General features: G+C 36.4%; 1 pseudogene; it reads left to right on the top strand.

Annotated features, from left to right (window-relative positions):
- The first annotated feature begins 4459 nt into the window (after positions 1–4459).
- Positions 4460–6387, top strand: LOC138169226 (malate dehydrogenase, mitochondrial pseudogene; annotated as a pseudogene).
- Positions 6388–6896: the final 509 nt, after the last annotated feature.

Here is a 6896-nt window from a genome sequence, read left to right as displayed (position 1 = left end):
AAGAAGAAGATATGGCATGAATAGTCTAGGTGATCCATAATTTATTAATTTTTAATAGTTTTAGTATTTAGCATATAGAGATGTATAAAGTCAATATAAAGAAACATTCTGGGGGATAGAAAATTCCTGATTGTCACTTGAATCTTGGGCAGGAACCATGACTTGTGGTTCAACCTGCAAGACTATGTAAATGTCTTCACACATCTGAAACGTGTGAGAAGTGCTTAAGACGTGACATCATGTTGCGGTTACAGCCTAAAACAGCCAACTAGAATTTATTAAGCACCTACTCTGTGCTAGGCATTGTGGAAAGTCCCAGGGATACAAAGAAAGGCTTTTTAAACACACACAAAAAAACACAGCCTCTGCTCTCAAGAAGCTCACAGTTTAATTGGGGTAGAAGAAGACAACATGCAAACAACTATCTGCAAACAAGATGCTACAGGATAAACTGAAAGTAGTCTCAGAGGGAAGACACTAAGGTAAAGAGGACTAGGAAGGGCTTCTTGCAGAAGATAAAACTTTAGCTGAGACTTGAAGGAGGTTGAGGAGACTGTTCAGAGGAGACTGTCTGTCAAAAACAGACAAGAAAACCTCTGAGATTTAGGAAGTGGAGGAACGGAATAGCAAGGAGGCCAGTGTTAGTGTTCCTGTCAGAGGACAATGTGGGAAATAAGATACAAGATACAAGAAGGGTGAAAGGGTAGGAGGCAGCCAAACACAGGACTTTATAGCTGATCCCAAAGGTAAGAGGGAGCAACTGGAATTTGCTGAAGATAGGAATGATGTGGTCAGAACTGCATTGTAGGAAGATCAGTTTGACCCCTGAGTAGAGGATAGATTGCAGTGGGAAGATCAACCAGCAGACTTTTGCAATGCTTAGGACATGAGGTAATAGCAGGGTAATGGCAATGTCATGGTAGAGAAGAGATGCATATAAGAGATGATATATAGGTAAAAATGGCAGGAATTGACAAATGATTGGATATGGGAGGCAGAAGAGTGTAAGGAAATAAGGATAACACCTTGGTTGTGATCCTGAGTAAATGGGAGGATGGGGCATAGGGAAAAATATTTACACAGCATCTGGTCATTTATCATAATTTCTTCTTTTTTTCTTGAAAGTATACTGTTGTAAAGGAAAATTAAGTAAATTGCAAAAAAGTCACAAGTAGTAACAGAACCACTGTAGGAGATTTTATGTTCTTCTCTTAGAGATAAATCCAACAGAAAAATAAACAAAAATGAAAATGTAGAAATATATTCAATTATTATTCACTGTGACTTGGTTGAATTTATGCCAGATAATACTGGACTTGAGAACTTCTGATAAAGAAAAGCTACTGATGAGGAAACTCTTTCTACCAAAGTACAATGGTACCTTTTCTATAACATATTCTAAGAGAGTTGTTTGTGTCTCTGACAAGTTAATTACTTATTTAGGTTCATACACTCATTTTGGGTGAGAGGAAAGACTTGAGTTCAGCTTCTCCTACACTAAAACTGACTCTCTATCCCCAATGCCATGCTGCCTCTCAATAGTAATCATGTTGAAAACAAAAATACTGAAAACCACATGATTATATCAATATTTATAGAAAACCACTATTCTAATTTATGCCAAAATCCTTCAAAGAATAAGGCTTGAGAGGCCATTTTAATATGATAGAAATATATATAAAAGCCAAAGCTGTTATTATTTACAAGGGGGAAATGTTAGAAGCATTATCAATAGATGCAGAGTGAAGCAAAGAAGCCTCCTTTTTTCACATAAATCTTAATATCACAAAGGATAATAAAAACAATAAAAAGAAATAAAAGGTATAACTAGAGGTAGACACTATTTACCAATGGTATGATGGTTTATTTAGAAAACTCCAGAGAATCAGAAAAGAAATTAATTGAAACAATTAATAGTTTGAGTAAGGTAGCAAGATACAAAAGAAATTCACAAAAATTAATAGCATTTCTACATAGCAATAACAAAATGTAGAGAAAATAATAGAAAGTGAAATTCCATTAAAATGCATTAAATACCTAAGAGTCAATTTATCAAAGCACATTAAAGAAATATAGTTATAATTGCAAAATGCTCTTTAAGGAAATAAAGAATGACAATTAGAGAGCTATTCATCGATCATGTTGAGTTGTGCCAAGATAATAAAAAGTGAAGATACAACTTAAGTTAATCTACAGTTTTAATTCAATATGAATCAAACTACACAAGGTATACTTTATGGAGCTAGACAAAAACACTTTGGAGGAATTAAATATTTAGAATCTCATTGGAAATAATAGGAAAAAAGTAAGAATAAAGGAGAAATAACATTTCTAAAACTAAAATTATAAGGCAGTAATTATCAAAACTACTTAGCATTGGTTAAAAAAATACATAAGACATTGGCTAAACTGATAAAATGAGGAAGAATATTAATTAAATGAACTAAATAATCCAGTGTTTGATAAACTCTCCCAAATAAAAGATATCAGGATAATTCTCTTTTTGACAAGAACTGATGGGAATCTAAAAGGCATTTTGGCAGAAAACTTTTAGATGAACATGTTACACCATAATGATCAGTCAATAGGTATTTATTAAATCACCTAATCTCAAAATGTATTCAAAACCTGAATGAAAGGTCATGCCATTAGAAGAGAAGGAGGAAGAGGAAGAAGAAGGAGGATAAAAGGGAGAAGGAGGAGGAGAAGGAGGAGGAAAAGAAGGAGGAGGAGGAGATGAAGAAGAGAAAAAACACTACCACATTTGGCAACTATGGCTATGATTATGATATGATTAGCTAATCAAAGGCTATAAGTGATCACAATAGATAAAATACATAATTTAAGTTACATGAAATTAAAAGGGCTTTTGCATGAACAAAATCAATGTAGTCAGGATACGGAGAAGACATTTTATTGGGGGAGGGGGAATGTTTTATCATATATTTTTGATGAGGTCCTAGTATCCAAGACATATAAGAAACTTTCAAAAATCCTTAACACCAAGAACCATTCCCCAATAGGTGGGGCTCAGGGGACATTGTATGGGAAAAAATTATGAAAAAAAATTCTAACCCTTTAGCAATTTATAAAAGATTGCTTCAAGTCACTAATAAAATATATTAAATCAAAACAAGACTGAGGTTTTATCTCACTTTCATCAAATTGCCAGAGATGATAAAAACTGGAAAAGACAATATTGCAATGTTTGGAAGGGTTTGTAAAACTACAAAGAAACTAAGATATAATTAATTGAACTCTGAATTAAAAGCAGTTTGAAATTATGCTTTTAAAAATATCCGTATTCTTGGACTTAGTGTTTCCATTGCTAGTCATATACCACAAGGAGGTCAAAGACAGAAATAAACCTCCCATATGCACCAAAATATTCATAGCAATTCTTTTTGTGGTAGCAAAAACCAGAAGCAAAGTAGATACTCATTAACTGGGTCATGACTAAATAAATTGTGGTACATGAATATAATAGAATGTGATTGTGCTACAAGAAATAATGAATATGAAGGATTCAGTGTAGTAGAGGATCACTTATATAAACTGATGCAGAGTAGAGTAAGGAAAACCAAGAAAACAACATAAATAATAACTACAATATTTTAAATCTAAAATACGAAAAATAGATTCCAGTTCTATATTTTGAGGGATAAGGGACAAGCATGTATTAAGCGCCTTTTTTGTGCTTTTCAGGAAGATTAATCTTCCGGAATTCAAATCTGGTCTCAGACATTTACTAGCTAAATGACCCTGGCAAATCACTTAACCCTGTTTGCCTCAGTTTCCTCATCTGTAAAATGAGCTGGAGAAGGATGACAAATCCCTCCAATATCTTTTCCAAGAAAACCCCAAATGGGTTCATGAAAAGTCCGACACAAGTGAAAAGGACAAAACAACAAATGTGCCAAGCGCTGTGCTAAGTAATTACTTTGCAAATATTAATCTCATTTACTCCATACAATCACCGTGGGATATGTGTTCTTTGTTATTATTCCCATTTTACAGTTGAAGAAATTGAGGCAAACAGACAGCCATGGTTGCAGACTGATAAGCCTCTAAGACTTGATTTGAACTCAGGATTTCTTGATCCTATGCCCAGCACTAAGTCAATTACACCAGCTAGTAAATGGAAAATTTAAAAAATGAGACTTATAGTGACCAAGGTTAGTACTAGAGAAGAGATAAGAAAATGCACATCTCTGTCCCTCTTTCCTCCCTTCTTTGCAGATTATGTTTGGTAGAAGATTGCCTCTATCATCAGATTGTATTAATATTCTAATTAGTTTTGCTGTCTGATGATCATATGTTTCACAAGGCTATTATGTGTAATTTATATCATTTATATTTATATATGCATATATAGTATATATAAATTCTTTAAAATATAACATACCTCACAAATTTCTGTTGTTACTAGTATGATAAAAAAAAAAAACCTACAAAGGAATAAGATTGGGTTCAGCCAAACATATACCATTTGTAGAAGGAAATGACTCACAAATTTCAGATTATAGGTATAGAATGCTTAGGCACATAGTAGGCAATTAATAAATGAATATTTACTGACTGACAGAATTCTTAATAATTCATTTTTATCAGGAAACAAGATATGTGAACATTTTCAAATATTGTATGAACTATTTTTCTTCAAAATTTTTTGTATTGACATATATAGTATATACGTATGTGTGTGTATGTATATATATGATCATTCATTTTCCAATGGATCCCATCCCTTCTGCCACACATGGAGCCATCCTGATAACAAAGAATACAATAGAAACAGAAAAATGCAGTCCAGACCATCAAGCCCCTCCATCAGTTTAGGAAGCTTTTACACCCGTGGCCCCTCACTTTTGCAAAGAAGGTTTGGAAATGCATTCTCTCCTCTCTCTTCTCAAGTGCCAAGCTTGTCTCAGTATTCAGGATTATCTATCAACTATTTACTAATCCAAATATTTTCCAACAAATAGATAGCCAGTGAAAACTATAATATTTAAATCCAAACATTCTGCATCAAAATATATTAATTTCATAGTTTCCATAATTGTTGCAGATAAGACATTAAAAATTGTTGAAAACGGTTGCAGTCATAGGCTGCTCTCCTTCCTGGCACTGGCCCCATGCCCTCGGTCCATCCCCAGCATGCTGTCGTCCTTCGCCAGCCCCATGGGCTCCACCCTCCACCTCAGCCTAAGCACCTCCGGGCAGAATAATGCAAAAGTAGCCATGCTAGGTGCTTCTGGAGGAATTGGACAGCCGCTTTCGCTGCTCCAGAAGAATAGCCCTTTGGTGAGCTGCCTAACACTCTATGATATTACCCAGACTCCTGGTGTAGCAGCCGATTTGAGCCACATTTTGACCAGAGCAAACATGGGACCTGAGCAGCTTCCAGATTGCTAGAAAGGCTGTGACGTTGTTGTGATTCCTGCAGGAGTCCCCAGAAAACCAGGAATGACTGGTGATGACCTTTTCAACACCAATGCTACAATCATAGCTACTCTGGCTGCTGCCTGTGCCAAGCATTGCCCAGAAGTCATGATCTGTATTATTGCAAATCCGGTCAATTCTACCATCCCAATCACATCAGAAGTTTTTAAGAAACAAGGTGTGTACAACCCCAACAAAATCTTTGGTGTAACAACCCTGGATATCGTCAGAGCAAATACTTTTGTTGCAGAACTGAAGGGCCTAGATCCAGCTCTAGTCAATGTCCCTGTCATTGGCGGCCATGCAGGGAAGACCATCATCCCCCTGATCTCTCAGTGCACCCCGAAGGTGGAATTTCCTGAGGATCAATTGAAAACCCTGACAGGAAGGATCCTGGACGCTGGGACAGAAGTTGTTAAAGCTAAAGCTGGAGCAGGTTCTGCTACCCTGTCCATGGCCTATGCTGGTGCCATATTTGTCTTCTCTGTTGTGGATGCAATGAATGGGAAGGAGGGAGTCTTGGAATGCTCCTTTGTCAGATTAGAAGAAACAGAGTGCTCCTATTTCTCTACACCCTTGCTGCTTGGGAAAAAAGGCATTGAGAATAACCTGGGCATTGGCAAGCCCTCCTTTTTGAAGAGAAGATGGTTGCTGAGGCCATTCCTGAGCTGAAAGCTTCCATCAAGAAAGGAGAGGATTTTGTCAAGAGAGTGAAGTGAGGATGCAGTCCTGTGAAAAGAGAAGTCCGTTTCCTTAACTTATTAAGCATCATGTCACTTGAAAGCTATTTCATATGCAGTGCATCCTCTTTGAGGAGACTGATTGTACTTATGAATTCTGTCGATTGGTATGTTGGCACATCAATAATAAAACTGTCATCTTTTTTCCCCTGTGGAAAAAAAGAAACAAAAAAAAAATTGTTGAAAACAGTTCTCTCAAGGCTAATACTTTAAAACACCATACAATTTTCCAATGATAAAAAAGATGTCAGGAATGCCTTTTTAAATTTTCTAATCTCTTCCTGTTGCCATTTGTTGATGATGCAACCTTCCTTAAAGGCCTAACTCAAAGGCCATCTCCTTTATCATTCTTTCCCTGATTCTCTGTAATGGAAATGTAAATTTTAAAGATCTTCCCTGCCCCTAGGCTAAAGTGCACCTGGAGCCTGGGGTGGGAGGCTTGTTTTTCAGTAGATACTTCTTGATTGGCCAGTGAGTCAATAAGGTTGTTACATTCCCTGAGCCAGGAGAAGGCTATATAAGCCCTGATGTGTAGCTTTGTTTTGGGGCTCACTTTGAGAAGTGTTCTGTGATTTGATCAGATGAAACTCTGGAAAGCCGTTGTCCAGAGCCCCCCAGCTTTGAAATCCAGATGTTGTTTGGTATGGATGTAATGGTTGGACAGTTTGGAAAGCTGTCTACTTGATCTGTTTCAGTCTTGATAATTCTGCCTGT

This window comes from Petaurus breviceps, unplaced genomic scaffold, assembly GCF_028583685.1.
Source record: "Petaurus breviceps papuanus isolate PSGF00001 unplaced genomic scaffold, PetGlider_PUasm1.0 37, whole genome shotgun sequence".
NCBI lineage: Eukaryota > Metazoa > Chordata > Mammalia > Diprotodontia > Petauridae > Petaurus > Petaurus breviceps.
The sequence above is the reverse complement of the archived record's forward strand: the minus strand, read 5'-3'. Positions and strand labels throughout refer to the sequence as shown.